The sequence below is a fragment of the Mesoplodon mirus genome (assembly GCF_964341445.2).
Source record: "Mesoplodon mirus genome assembly, chromosome: 5".
NCBI lineage: Eukaryota > Metazoa > Chordata > Mammalia > Artiodactyla > Ziphiidae > Mesoplodon > Mesoplodon mirus.
The window spans coordinates 141,375,935-141,392,227 of NC_138980.1; the positions used below are offsets into that span (position 1 = coordinate 141,375,935).

At 39.0% G+C, this 16,293-nt stretch overlaps 1 protein-coding gene across 3 annotated transcripts in view; it reads left to right on the forward strand.

The window, feature by feature from the left end:
• The first annotated feature begins 8,187 nt into the window (after positions 1-8,187).
• SLC38A9 (solute carrier family 38 member 9) overlaps positions 8,188-16,293 on the forward strand; it is a 100,767-nt gene continuing 92,661 nt past the window's right edge. For 2 of the 3 annotated variants that reach the window (XM_082623784.1, XM_082623785.1), the window contains exon 1: positions 8,189-8,544. The gene's annotated coding sequence lies outside the window, so the exon portion shown is untranslated. Of the gene's footprint in view, positions 8,545-16,293 lie in introns of all 3 variants that reach the window. The other variant, XR_014294287.1, reaches the window with a different exon arrangement.

Sequence of the window (16,293 nt, forward strand, 5' to 3'; positions counted from 1 at the left end):
ACAACTAAATGAAGTGGAGATAGGCAACCTACCAGAAAAAGAATTCAGAATAATGATAGTGAAGATGATCCAGGACCTCAGAAAAGAATGGAGGTAAAGATCAAGAAGATGCAAGAAATGTTTAACAAAGACCTAGAAGAATTAAAGAACAAACAAACAGAGATGAACAATACAATAACTGAAATGAAAACTACACTAGAAGGAATCAACAGCAGAATAACAGAGGCAGAAGAACGGATAAGTGATCTGGAAGACAGAATGGTGGAATTCACTGCTGCAGAACAGAATAAAGGAAAAAGAATGAAAAGAAATGAAGACAGCCTAAGAGACCTCTAGGACAACATTAAATGCAACAACATTCGCATTATAGGGCTCCCAGAAGGAGAAGAGAGAGAGAAAGGACCAGAGAAAATATTTGAAGAGATTATAGTCGAAAACTTCCCTAACATGGGAAAGGAAATAGCCACTCAAGTCCAGGAAGCACAGGGAGTCCCATACAGGATAAACCCAAGGAAACACACTGAGACACATAGTAATCAAAGTGGCAAAAATTAAAGACAAAGAAAAATTATTGAAAGCAGCAAGGGAAAAACGACAAATAACATACAAGGGAACTCCCATAAGGTTTTTTTGGGTTTTTTTTTAATAAGTGGCTTTTTAAAAAAAATTTATTTATTTATTTATTTATTTTTGGCTGTGTTGGGTCTTTGTTGTTGCGTGCGGGCTTTATCTAGTTGCGGCGAGTGGGAGCCACTCTTCATTGTGGTGCGAGGGCTTCTCACTGTGGTGGCTTCCCCTGTTGCAGAGCACAGGCTTTAGGCGTGCGGGCTTCAGTAGTTGTGGCACATGGGCTCAGTAGTTGTGGCTCACGGGCTCTAGAGCGCAGGCTCAGCAGCTGTGGCACATGGGCTTAGTTGCTCCACAGCATGTGGGATCTTCCCGGGCCAGGGCTCCAACCCATGTCCCATGCATTGGCAGGCGGATTCTTAACCACCAGGGAAGCCCCTCCCATAAGGTTAACAGCTGATTTCTCAGCAGAAACTCTACAAGCCAGAAGGGAGTGGCATGATATACTTAAAGTGATGAGAGGGAAGAACCTACCACCAAGATTACTCTACCCGGCAAGGATCTCATTCAGATTCCTTGGAGAAATCAGAAGCTTTACAGACAAGCAAAACCTAAGAGAATTCGGCACCACTAAACCAGCTCTACAACAAATGCTAAAGGAACTTCTCTAAGTGGGAAACACAAGAGAAGAAAAGGATCTACAAAAACAAACCCAAAACAATTAAGAAAATGGTCACAGGAACATACATATCGATAATTACCTTAAACGTGAATGGATTAAATGCTCCAAACAAAAGACACAGGCTTGCTGAATGGATACAAAAACAAGACCCATATATATGCTGTCTACAAGAGACCCACTTCAGACTTAGGGACACATACAGACTGAAAGTGAGGGGATGGAAAAAGATATTCCATGCAAATGGAAATCAAAAGAAAGCTGGAGTAGCTGGTATTTTATTGTGTATATGCAGTATAATTAATTTAGCTAGTTTCCCATTGAAAAAAAAAAAACAAGAAAAAAACCCCCATAAGAGTTAAAAACCATACAGATGGATGGAACCATAAAAGACCCAGAATTGCTAATGCAATCCTGAGGAAAAAGAACAAAGCTGAAGGCATAACCCTCCCAGACTTCAGAGAATACTACAAAGCTACAATAATCAAAACAGCATGCTATTGGCACAAAACCAGACATATAGATCAATGGATCAGAATAAAGAGCCCAGAAATAAACCTACACACCTACAGTCAATCTTTGACAAAGGAGGCAACTGAGAAAAGACAGTCTCTGCAGCAAGTGGTGTTGGGAAAACTGGACAGCTGCATGTAAATCAATGAAGTTAGAACACTCCCTCACACCATACACAAAAATAAACTCAAAATGACTTAAAGACTTAAATATAAGACATGACATCATAAAAATACTGGAAGAGAACACAGGCAAAACATTCTCTGAAATGGGGACTTCCCTGGTGGTCCAGTGGTAAAGAATCCACCTTGGAGGCAGGAATGTACAGTGGAGAAAGGACAGCCTCTTCAATAAGTGGTGCTGGGAAAACTGGACAGGGACATGTAAGAGTATGAGATTAGATCATTCCCTAACACCATACACAAAAATAGGCTCAAAATGGATTAAAGACCTAAATGTAAGGCCAGAAACTATCAAACTCTTAGAGGAAAACATAGGCAGAACACTCTATGATATAAATCACAGCAAGATCCTTTTGGACCCACCTCCTAGAGAAATGGAAATAAAAACAAAGATAAACAAATGGGACCTAATGAAACTTCAAAGCTTTTGCACAGCAAAGGAAACCATAAACAAGACCAAAAGACAACCCTCAGAATGGGAGAAAATATTTGCAAATGAAGCAACTGACAAAGGATTAATCTCCAAAATTTATAAACAGCTCATGCAGCTCAATAGCAAAAAAACAAACAACCCAATCCAAAAATGGGCAGAAGACTTAAATAGGCATTTCTCCAAAGAAGATATACAGACCGCCAACAAACACATGAAAGAATGCTCAACATCATTAATCATTAGAGAAATGCAAATCAAAACTACAATGAGATATCATCTCACACCAGTCAGAATGGCCATCATCAAGAAATCTAGAAACAATAAATGCTGGAGAGGGTGTGGAGAAAAGGGAACACTCTTGCACTGCTGGTGGGAATGTGAATTGGTACAGCCACTATGGAGAACAGTATGGAGGTTCCTTAAAAAACTACAAATAGAACTACCATATGACCCAGCAATCCCACTACTAGGCATATACCCTGAGAAAACCATAATTCCAAAAGAGACATGTACCAAAATGTTCATTGCAGCTCTATTCACAATAGCCCAGAGATGGAAACAACCTAAGTGTCCATCATCGGATGAATGGATAAAGAAGATGTGGCACATATATACAATGGAATATTACTCAGCCATAAAAAGAGACGAAACTGAGCTATTTGTAATGAGGTGGATAGACCTAGAGTCTGTCATACAGAGTGAAGTAAGTCAGAAAGAGAAAGACAAATACTGTATGCTAACACATATATATGGAATTTAAAAAATGATGTCATGAAGAACCTAGGGGTAAAACGGGAATAAAGACACAGACCTACTTGAGAATGGACTTGAGGATATGGGGAGGGGGAAGGGTAAGCTGTGACAAAGCGAAAGAGAGGCATGGACATATATACACTACCAAACATAAGGTAGATAGATAGTGGGAAGCAGCTGCAGAGCACAGGGAGATCAGCTCGGTGCTTTGTGACCTCCTGGAGGGGTGGGATGGGGAGGGTGGGAGGGAGGGAGATGCATGAGGGAAGGGATGTGGGAACAGATGTATATGTATGACTGATTCACTTTGTTATAAAGCAGAAACTAATCAAAAATTAAAAAAAATAATAATAATAAAAAAAGAATCCACCTTACAATGCAGGGGACGCGGGTTTGATCCCTGGTCAGGGAACTAAGATCCCACATGCCGCGGGGCAACTAAGCCCGTGTGCCACAACTGCTGAGTTTGCACGCCTCAACTAGAGCCTGCATGCCACAAACTACACGCTCTGGAATCTGAGCACCACAACTATAGAGGCCATGTGGCCTGGAGCCTGTGCACCACAACTAGAGAGAGAAAACCCACATGCTGCAACTAGAGAGAAGTCTGCACACCACAACGAAGAGCCTGCGTGCCTCAGCGAAGATCCCCCATGTGCCACAACTAAGAGCCGATGCAGCCTAAATTAAAAATAAAATAGATAAATAAATAAATCTTAAAAAAAACCAAAAACATTTCTCTGAAGTAAATTGTACCAGTGTTTTCTTAAGTCAGTCTCCCAAGGCAATAGAAATAAAGGGAAAATAAACAAATGGGATCTAATCAAACTTGTAAGTTTTTGCATAGCAAAGGAAACTATAAACAAAACGAAAAGACAACCCATGGAGTGGGAGAAAATATTTGCAAACGATGCAACCAATAAGAGCTTGACTTCCAAAATATATAAACAGGTCATGCAACTCAATAACAAAAAAAACCAAACAACCCAATCAAAAAATGGGCAGAAGACCTAAATAGACATTTCTCCAAAGGAGACATACAGTTGACCAATAGACACATGAAAAGATGCTCAACATTGCTAATTATCAGAGAAATGCAAATCAAAACTACCATGAGGCATCACCTCACATGGGTCAGACTGGCTATCTTTAAAAAGTCTACAAATAATAAATGCTGGAGAGGGTGTGGAGTAAAGGGGATCCTCCTACACTGTTGGTGGGAATGTAAATTGGTACAGCCACTATGGAAAACAGCATGAAAGTTCCTTAAAAAACTAAAAATAGAGTTACCATATTATCCAGCAATCCCACTCTTGGGCATATATCTGGAAAAGACAAAAATTCTAATTTGGAAAGATTCATGCACCCCAATGTTCATAGCAGCACTATTTATAATAGCCAAGATGTGGAAGCGACTGAAATGTCCATTGACAGGTGAATGGATAAAGCAGATGTGGTATATATGTACAAAGGAATACTACTCAGCCATAAAAAAGAATAAAATAATGCCATTTGCAGCAACATGAATAGACCTAGAGGTTATCATACTAAGTGAAGCAAGTCAGAAAAAGGAAGACAAATTTCATATGATATCACGTATATGTGGAATCTAATAAATGATACAAATGAACTTATGAAACAGAAATAGACTCACAGACATAGAAAACAAACTTATGGTTATCAAAGCAGAAAGGGGGTGCATGAGGGATAAATTAGGAGTAAAAAAATTAAAAAACTACTCAGGTGGAATCAACGTTTGTAGGAAGACCAGAATTTTACTTAAAAACATTCTGAAGTCAATTGTAATATTCATGAGCAGGTTCATTAGATTTTTGTGTGCAAGTCTGAATTTTGTTCCAATCAAATTTCCCATTTTGGAAAAGCCCTAGGAATTGCTCGATGAAGTCATCTAGCAATTGCCTGAGCCTAATCATAAAATAAGTTAGCACGCTGGTTTCATTCTAGAGCTCTTTCAGGACTTTCCCAATTAGCAGTTTTCATCCAATGCTGGGCCTGGCCTTTACCAACAAGCGTATACCAACTAGCTGATATTAATCAGAGAAACCAGGTTGATACACTTGAATGGCTATATTAAATTCCTCAGCGAATCTGTGAAGACCTTCAGTTACTTTGGAAAAATCTTTGGCTATGGCTCGCAGTTCAGCTTTAGTCCAGAGAATATCAAGAAATTAAGCTTTTAGTCTCGATCCTCAGAATGCTAAATTTTAAAGCAACAGGTGCTGACAAGTGCAGAGAAAAAGGGAGTAGGGAGAGTTTCAGAGAAAGGGGGAAGTTTGGTGAGAGAATTTGTATGGGGATGGTGGTAAAAAAAGAGGAAGACAGTGCTGTGGGAGACAAGATGGGGCCAGAGGCAGAGCCTGAGACAAAGAAGCCAAGGAAGAAGAGCCTGAGGCTTCAGGAGCCATTTTACATTTCTTTAATCATTTGTTTGCCTCAGTTAATCTTAAAGTCTTATTTTGCAGAGGCAATTTTAGACGCCTGATAATTTCAGAAAGCCTCAAAATACCCACAGAAATAAGCATTCCACTCAATTCTGGAAATTTTTGAGCTATTGTAGTCCAATTCTGTTTTAAGAAAGTTAAGTTTGGGGATTTCAAAAGTTCCCCATAATGACCATTGATATTCTCAATTGCCTTTGGTCAGGTCAGTCTATTTAATTAGAAGTGCACAAGGGGAAGGACCTTGGTGTTTTTTTTTAACATCTTTATTGGAGTATAATTGCTTTACAATGGTGTGTTAGTTTCTGCCTTATAGCAAAGTGAATCAGCTATACATATACATATATCCCCACTCCTCCCTCACCCTCCCTTTCCCACCCCTCTAGGTGGACACAAAGCTGATCTCCCTGTGCTATGCGGCTGCTTCCCACTAGCTATCTATTTTACATTTGGTAGTGTATGTATGTCCACGCCACTCTCTCACTTTGTCCCAGCTTACCCTTCCCCCTCCCCGTAGGACCTTGGTTTTAAACATAAAATTGGCTAAAGTCCCTGTAGAGGGTGTGCCCTCAAAATACTTAGATAACTGGGATCTCATTTTCTAGATGTTTTTCCTCTAGAGTAAAGAACAATTTTCAAACAGTTTAAACAGCTTACAGCACAATAGGTTCAATTCAAACAGCTTGCAAGCTCATCCCAGCCAGTCTTAAGAAGACAGCTTGGTCCCTGAGGAGCCAGGACAAAGGCCCTTCCTCCCTCCCTTCCCTCCCTCCCTCCCTCCCTCCTTCCTTCCTTCTTTCCTCCCTCTCTCCCTCCCTTCTTTCACCATTCTCCAGAAAACAGCCCTTCCAAAGGAATGGGCTGAAGGCTAAACCAGCAGTTTCATTTGAAGCAGCCCCTTCCCAAAGAAATTGGGCCAAAGTCATTTTCAACTAACTTCAGTTGAAACTGGCTCGCTCACCACCAGACAACCGGTTAATGGCCAGCTTGACTAAAACCTAATTTTCAGGACTCTCAAGCCATGCCGTAATCTATTGCTGACAATACAACAAAATTACAACTCCTTTAGAATAAGGTCCATATTACTCTCTCTGGTACCAGCAACCTACACCAGGAATGTGGGCTGCTGTCCTCAAGGCCACTGACAAGGTGGAGATAATCACAGAGCTTTCTTGCCAAAATTCAGCAGTCTTTTCTTAAGTGTTCCCCTGTTGTTGTGAGTTTTTTATTAGATTCCAGAGTTCCAAAAAAAGCTGATTCTGACAGTTTCATCAGGTTATTCTATTTTGTTGCTTTTGTGGAGGGAGAGTTTTCAAGTTCCCTATTCAGCCATTTTCGCTGACGTCATTCCATACCATCTACTTTCGTGCTTCTCAGCCTTGCCTAAAAACATTTTCTCAGCCTGAAAAGCAGAGAAAGAAGAAAATTTTGCCACCATTGCAGCTATCAAAAGAATGTACTGTTGATTTGAAGGCAGGCTAAAAAGCAGTTGCAAAAGTTTTTTAATAAGGACACCATTAGCAAAATAACTTTTATCTGCCTTAAAGGCAATATTCATCACATCACCTGCCTTGCATTTGTCAAACCCTCAATAATAGAGGCAGAGTTTGAGAGCATAGGCTTTGGAAGAAGACCTCAGTTTGAATTCCAGATCTTCTGCCACTTGATAGTTGTTTGGCCTTGGGTAACTCTTAAAATTCTCTAGGACTGTTTCCTTATTTGTAAAATAGGGATAATATACACTTCTAGAATCATGGTAAAGACTTAATGAGATATTTTATGTAAAATGCTTGGCACTCAGTTTTAACTAGTTGTTAAATTTTGTTTCTTTCATTTGGGATTAACACATTACACTACATTGTTGGATTTTTTCTGGTTGTTTTGCTTAAAAAAAAAAAAAAAAGCCACCGGCTTCCTACGTAAGAAGAGCTGAGGTATTGCCATACGCTTTTCAGGAGACTTACCTTAAGCTGACTTTTTATAACAAGCACACCGATTTTCCTTAGACTGTATGTTTATTTGGGGTGGCTGTCGGCGAAATTGTTAGGGATGGGGAGAGGGTGCTTAAAATCTTACCAAAGCCCCTCTTTTAGCCTAGTGACTAAACTGCCAACACGTAAAAAACAAAAAACAAACCTAAATGTCTAGACAAGGGAGAGAAAGTGCCAAATCTAACAATTTTTTTTTTCAAACTAGCTTCCCTTGGTGTCCACTGGGTGCAAGCACGTGATGAGAGTACAGAGCACCAGCGAGAACAGCCTGAGATGACAGACAGATAATGGGAGGTCAGCCCTAGATGGAAATGTCACATCAGTCCTTTCTCAGGTGGCCTCCGGGGTGGTCAGGACTGCAGGAGATCGCATCCCTCCTCTTAGATGCCTTAAGGGCAGGCAGGCAACCGACTTTAGCGCAAAGGTCTGGCTGCAGATAAAACGCGATTAGCCCACCTGCGCCGCCCTTCCTTCCGAAGCCGGAGGGCTGGGCTCTGCGGCGGGAGGTGTGTTGGCTGTCGCATAGCCCTCTGGGAGTTGTAGTCCGCGGCGGTGGGAGGTTTGACTGCGGCGGCCGGCTTAGCGCTCTCAGAACTCCATCCCCCGCTGGCCCCCGCGGCCTAGGCCGTTGCCTTTTCCTGTTCAGGGGACGAGAACCCTTGCTGCAGCAAGATGAGAAGTTTGGGGGAGGGGTGTCCTCCTTCCCGCCGAGCTCTCTGAGATTAAGGGCTCGGCCTGCTCAGGTAGAGCACGTTCCGGGTCTTGCAAACTCATCTCCCGGGAGGGGGCGGAGGGAAAGGGGGGACGCGGCTGTTAAGGCTGAGCTTGCGACGGAGTCGGCTGTTACCCGGGGAAGTTCTTCAGGGAAACGCCTCGGAACAGTGGCTTCTTGCGGGAGCGGTGAGGCCAAAGCCGGGGCCCGCGGAGACCGGTCCGGAGAGGCGGCGCGCGTTCCTACAGGGCTCGGGTGAGAGCAAGTCGGGGCCTCCGTCGGGGGCTGAGAAAGAACTCGAGGGGCTGTGGGAGTCGGTGTTTGCCGGACCTTAGGGAAAAGGCAGGGTTACCTTGGGTGAACACTCGAGTGAGAGGAGGAGGGAGGAGGAGAATTGGGGGAATTGGGGGAATGGGAGCGCCCTTCTCTATCCCGAGTAGGAGAGAGCTAGAGAGGGGAGGTGGGGAGGAAACTCCTTTGGTGCCTTGAGCTAGGACCGCAGATGGGGTGAGGGCTGAGACAGGTAAGTCCTCGTCACGCTTTTCCCCGGCTCGATTGTGAGAGACAGTGCTCATAGTAGGTGGCTTGACATCTTCCTGTCTTAGAATAATAGAGCTGGAACGGGCTTTTGAGAGCAGCTAGTCAAGCGCATTCTCTCATTTTCCAGATGAGGAAACTTAAGTCCACCGAGTTGAAGAAACTGGCTCGCTCACCACCAGACAACCGGTTAATGGCCAGCTTGACTAAAACCTAATTTTCAGGACTCTCAAGCCATGCCGTAATCTATTGCTGAGATCAGTAGATTAACAAACTTTAGAACCTGTTCCCTCTCCTTTTATCTTTTTACTGCTTGTCATATGCAGGGTAACAGGCAGCCCCTGAAGGGAAAGGCTTTACACTTTGCAGTAGGTCAAAGAAACCCTTGTTTTAACTTGAACAAAAATCTCCTTACCTCACAAACAACTACAAACTTCATATTAAGAATAAAGGTTGGTAGCAAGCTAAGATGTCACCTATAGTTTCTTTGCCTCGAAGAAAATAAAGTTCACCTTTCCTTTCCCACTGTATGCCCACTAGAGCTCTGAAAACATTTAGCCTTAGATTTCTTCTATCTTAAATGCTGCATATCTCAGTTACATACATAAAAATAATGCTGTTTATTGCGATTTTTATAATACCCTAAATAGTTACAATAAAGGGTAAACAGCATAGGAGGATGGGAATACCTGAATTACAAATTAAAATAATGATTTATAGTATTTTTTTAAGAGATACGAGCATAAAAGTAAAGACAAAAAAATTAAGAAGATGAAAATTTCTAGCAAGCCAGCATTTTATAATACACTTAAATTTCAGTACTTGCCAGTATTCTTTCTTTCCTACTGCCTAAACCTAAATAGAGCATTTAGTGTTCCGGTGTGAGAGGAGAGGTTCTTTGGTGCCATTGCATTGTTCTGACTGCTAATTTCTTTATTAAAACACATTGTCTTCCAGCACTGTCAAATTTAACACCTTTTGAAGGATTTATTGATCAGATTGGAAGCATGTTCCAACTGTCACATCAGAATTTAAATATTATGGCTCCTATTGGCTCACCATTAAGCAATTCATAAGGAAGAGGTTTAGATAAAGTTTGTTACTGGACTTTACAGAAGTTACAGACTTACATAGAATAACATACCTGTACATAACTGCTTTCACCAGGCTGCCTTTTTAATGATATGGTTCCAATTGCTTTTATATTGGCATACTACAGAGGTGGGTAAACTATGACCACATTTGGCCACTGTCAAATGTATTTACTTATCCACCCCATGCCTGGTGAACTGAATGTAAATATAGTATCTAAAACTCTACCATTTGCAGAAGTATTAGTTAATAGTAATTTTCACTCATAAATACTTGTATGGTGGGTTCATAATCCATTTCTTTGGGCAAAAGCTAGTACCTCCTATTGCAGGTTGTTGCTAGCATCTTGGCATAGGTACTATAGGTTTGCTTTTGCAAAGAATTGTCAAAGAAAGTTTCTGAACCTAGTGTGGAAAGGGCTGACATTCTTTGAGATATACTGATGCTCACAGTTAATAACTTTTAAAAATAACATTTAGGAGCTTCCTTTGGTTGTTCTCTATGTTCTTTTCATGGAGATAAGTGCTTCAGCATAGGCACCAGCAAGCAAGTTAATAAGCTGTTTTCATATTGAGACCCCATACTAAAACCAATCTTAAAATAAATGATAAGGGTCTTATTATTATTATTTTTTTTCTGCGGTACGCGGGTCTCTCACTGTTGTGGCCTCTCCTGTTGCGGAGCACAGGCTCCGGACGCGCAGGCTCAGCCGCCATGGCTCACGGGCCTAGCGGCTCCGCCGCATGTGGGATCTTCCCTGACCGGGGCATGAACCCGTGTCCCCTGCATTGGCAGGTGGACTCTCAACCACCGTGCCACCAGGGAAGCCCAAGGGTCTTATTATTAAATGACTTATCTTTGACATTAATAATCTTGCATCTGGGACTTTAATGTCTTGAAGATCAGAGGATTGAATGAAATAAAAGTGAATATATCTGTTTATGTCATTCTTTTGTATTTAACTCCCTATATTATAGTGTTAGTCTGTGGCAAATTAGTGCTTAGGAATATTTAAAATTTTACTTAATCATTGATAGCACTATTCTGTGTTACCATCTAAGTAATATTAGCTATGAAACTCCAATTCACCTCTCAACCTAATTCATCGAACTTCAGTTTATAGTTCTCCTCAAGACTTCAAAAAGGTATTAAATTTCCTTTGAAACAGCATTCTGGGGGAATTTGAAGTTCAGGTTAATTGACTAATTGAGGCAACTGAAAATGATCAGTTTCCTTACAGTTCTTCATATTTCCTTGAATGTTAATAAATCTTTGAAAGGCACTAGGAACTTTGGACTCATTCATGATTTACTTTGATTCATTGAAATATCAGTTTTCTGCTTGTTTGGAATAAAAAGCTAATTTGACAATGCCACAAAATTTCAGATTTGCTCAGGACAAATACATGTATGTGATTAAACTGGGAACTTTATGTCAATTCCTGAATGTCCTTCATATTTTCCCTAACCTTGATTATCACTTTTTGTTAAGGCTGACTGAAATCTAAGAACCTTTCTAGATTTTCCTCTTTTCTGGTTTCCTAACATTCAATATTCAATGAAAGTATCATCTCCAGGACATAAAAGAATCCTGTTTCTAAACTCAACCACATTCTCAGTTTAGTTTAGGAACCGATACAGTGGAGAGTATTGGTTAACAAAGTAAGTCAGAAGTGTAGCCGTTTTTTTCTGCCATTGTTTAAGCAGGTATCTTTTTTCCTACTCTGACTTGGCTATTGACCTTTCCTGTGTTTCACTGCTGCTGGAAGGATTATTGCTGTCCAAGGAAATATCTAGCCTTGAGACAAAGAAGTTTGCATCAAGAGAAACAAATTCATCTAAGCTAGTTTGCTTCAAGAAAACTGTGTTGTTTTAAATTTGTAATCCAGATACTTGGGCACACATTTTCACTCTTCTAGTCCTAAACTTTGTTTTAAAAAGTTTAAGGCCATTTGTCATTCTAGGTATTATTGCTTTTTTGTTTCCGAATCTGAACAAGACCTGATTTTCAGAGGCTTCTTTTGTCTTCCAAATAGCCTGCCTCCTTCTTTAAAGCAGACATCCCACTATAGTGGGAAATAGCATTTGGGGTCAAAGCGGCCTGGTTTCATTCCAAATTGTGGCTTTATTAGTTACGTGATTTAGGACAAGTTACTTCTGAGCTTCATGGTTTTTTATTTATTTATTTATTTTGTATCAGTAATTTGAAGGTAATACCTATTTCTCAAATCCTAAAGTATTAGTTGCAATTAAACAACATGTAAACATTAGGCCAGTAGTAGGCATTCAATAAATAAATGTTAGTTCCATCTCCCACTACCTTTCTACTGACTTGTCTTTTTCTCTGAGTTTTTCTCCAAAGTGACACTGTTTTGTTCTTCAGAAATGAATTCTTTCCCTTTAGGTCTATTCTGTTTGTGACAGTTCAGTAATTCGATGAAACTCAATTTCTTTATCTTTCTTACCTCACTGTGTTTACTCACTTTATGCTAAAGACGTACATATGTCAGCTGATTTTATTCAGGCCACTAAATTAAGCCAAAATATAATTTTGCTAGTTACTTTTAAAGAACTAAATTCATAATAAAAATGATAGCTATGTTTATTGAGTACTCACTGTGGGCCAGTCACATTATTATGTGCATTATCTCATTTAAATCTCAAACCAAATTCCCTTAGGGAATTTAAGTAAGTTGCCCAAAATCACACAGTAAATCCAGGATTCAAATCCAAGCAGTCTTATATGAGCTATCAACCACCACATTCTACTTAATAGAATCAGAATAGGCCATATCCCAATTTAACCATTGTGTATAATTCAAACAAATGAATACCTTCTGAAGGTGGTTTCATCAGTTTTTGTAGATTTAAGAGCAATAAGGTTCTGCCTGCTTACCAATATTAAAAATTTTCTCTAGCATTTCTTAACAATTCTGTTTATGACTTTTTCCTCCCACAGTATAACAGTTTCATTAAGCTCATTTCATTAAACTTAGTTTAAGTTCACAAATAAAAGTAGCAAACTCCCATATAAAGTTCAGTAGTGCTTGGAATAGTTCCAAATGCTTACACATTAATTTATAGATTATTTTATGTGCTTTAGATTTTCTTTTATAAATTTCCCCCAAGTTCTCTAAGTTATTCTTTTTGATGAAAGGGTACTGGCTTCCTGACAGTCAACTTTTCAATTTCTAAAATATTTAATTTTTTAAATTGGGGTGATATTTTTAAAACTCTCTAAAGTTAATAACTTCTCTATTATATGTTTATTTTCCAAGCTTTTAATTCCTATGCCATCTTTATTTATTTTCCTTTTCCTTTTTTTTTTCTAATTGAGATACAGCTGATGTACAATATTACGTAAGTTACAGGTGTACAAAAGTGATTCACAATTTTTAAAGGTTATACTGCATTTATAGTTATTTTAAAATATTGACTGTATTCCCTGTGTTGTACAATATATCTTTCTAGCTTATTTATTTTATACATAATAGTTTATAACTCTTAATCCCCTACCCATATCTTGCCCCTCCCTGCTTCCCTCTCTCTACTGGTAACCACTAGTTTGTTCTCTGTTTCTGTAAGTCTGTTTCCTTTTTGTTATATTCACTAGTTTGTATTATTTTTTAGATTCCACATATAAGTGATATGCAGTATTTGTCTTTGTCTGACTTATTATTCAGATATATACCCAGGAGTGGAATTGCTGGGTCATATGGTAGTTCTATTTTTAGTCTTTTGAGAAATTGCCATACTGTTTTCCACAGTGGTTGCACCAATTTACATTCCCCCCAACAGTGTATAAGGGTTCCCTTATATCTACATCCTCACCAAGACTTGTTATTTCTTACTTTTTTGATGATAACCATTCTAATGGGTGTGAGGTGATATCTTATTGTGGTTTTGAATTTCCCTGATGATTATTGATGTTGAGGATCTTTTCTTGTGCTTGTTGGCCATCTGTATGTCTTCTTTATAAAATGTCTATTCAGATCTTTCTGCCCATTTTTAAATTGGGTTGCTTGTTTTTTTGTTGAGTTGTATGAGCTGTTTATATATTCTGGGTATTGACCCCTTATCGGTCATATCATTAGCAAATATTTTCTCCCATTCAGTAGGTTGTCTCTTTGTTTTGTCTCTTTGGTTTCCTTTGTGCTGCGCAAAAGCTTTTAAGTCTGATTAGGTCCTATTTTGCTTTTATTTCCTCTGCTTTAGCATACAGGTCAAAAAATATATATATATGTTGCTGTGATTTATGGCAGAGGGTGTTCTGCCTATGTTTTCCTCTAGGAGTTTTATGGTTTCCGGTCTTACACTTAGTTCTTTAATCCATTTTGAGTTTATTTCTATATATGGTGTGAGAAAATGTTCTAATCTCATTCTTTTACATGTGACTGTCCAGTTTTCCCAGCACCACTTATTGAAGAGGCTGTCTTTTCTCCATTGTATATTCTTGCCTCCTTTGTCACAGATTAATTGACTGTAAGTGCATGGGTTTACTTCTGGGCTTTCTCATCCTGTTCCATCGATCTATTTGTCTGGTTTTTTGCCAGTACCATAGCGTTTTGAGTATTGTAGCTTTGTAGTATAGTCTGAAGTCAAGAAACATTGTTCCTCCAGCTCTGTTCTTCTTTCTCAAGATTATTTTGGCTATTCGGGGTCTTTTGTGTTTCCATACAAATTTTAAAATTATTTGTTCTGGTTCTGTGAAAAATGCCCTTGGTATTTTTATAGGGATTACAATAATCTGTAGATTGCCTTGGGTAGTATGGTCATTTTAACAATATTAATTCCAATCCATGAACACAGTATACCTTTCCATCTGTTTATGTTGTCTTCAATTTCTTTCATCAATGTCTTATAATTTTCCAAGTATAGGTGTTTTGCCTTCTGAGATAGGTTTATTCCTACATATTTTATTCTTTTTGATGCAATGGTAAATGGGATTGTTTTCTTAATTTCCCTTTCTGGTAATTCATTTTTAGTGTATAGAAGTGCAACAGATTTCTGTGTATTAATTTTGTATCCTGCAACTTTATTGAATTCATTGTTGAACTCTACTACTTTTTTGGTGGCATCGTAGGATTTTCTATGTGTAGTGTCATGTCATCTGCAAAATGTTACCTTTTTACTTCCTTTCCAATTTGGAATCCTTTTATTTCTTTTTCTTGCTTGATTGCTGTGGCTAGGACTTCCAATATTATGTTGAATAAAATTGGCAAGAGTGGGCATCCTTCAGTTGTTGCTGATCTTAGGTATCCACCTTAATTTTTTTTTTTTTTTTTTTTTGCGGCACGCGGGCCTCTCATTGCTGTGGCCTCTCCCGCTGCAGAGCACAGGCTCTGGACGCGCAGGCTTAGCGGCCATGGCTCACGGGCCCAGCCGCTCCGTGACATGTGGGATCCTCCTGGACCGGGGTACAAACCCGTGTCCCCCACATTGGCAGGCGGACTCTCAACCACTGCGCCAACAGGGAAGCCTCCACTTTAATTTAAAATGTATTTTTCATTGATATTTTATATAGAATGTTTTTACTTATTACATCCAGGAGATACTTTTTTCAAGTTATTTAGTGAAATTGACAGTTTTAGACTAAGGATATTTAATAGGACTGTCAATCCTAGTCTTGTAAATTAATGGGTCAAAGTACTCTTAATTCTGCCTTTAGTTTTAAAACTTAAGACCAAAGAAGTCAACTGAATTATTAATCAGTTTTATTACATTAAAAAAGGAACTGAAAAATCAAGCTTCTGTTTTTGCATGTCAACTAACTGTTCTGATGAAACGACTTAGCTTATTCACAGTTCCTTTTATCTTAGTGAGTTCCTTTTACTTAGTGAGTAACAATTACTATTGAGCAGTGTACACTTTACATTCAAGATCATTTCTGATGCTCCACATTTGAATATATACGTTATATGGCTCTATGTTTCAAACAATCAACTAAACTTTTTACCTTAAAAGAATAAATCTTGCACTGATCTATTACAAAGCTAATTTGGGAGCCATGACTAGCAAGTGGTGTAGATATGAGCTAAAAGTGAAATGAAGAACAGAAAATCATAATTGGTTATTAGCATCCTGCTAGGTTTTATTATTTAAGTGATTTAGGACAAGTTACCTGACTTCTTGACTTCATAAATTATATTTTTTAAGTTTGTTGAGGATAGGGACCATGAGGTTTTTTTTTTTTTCTATTTTTCTCAGTACCCCAGTACCTTGTAGAGGCTCATTGAGAACTTGTTGGATGACTATATTGTTCAGAGTTTACCATTACTCAGTATTTTAGTTGTCTCATCTTAGAATAGATCATCATTTTTATGTTCATACTCTTTATAAGATACAGAAATAAGGCCCTTCTTGATTGGAAATGATA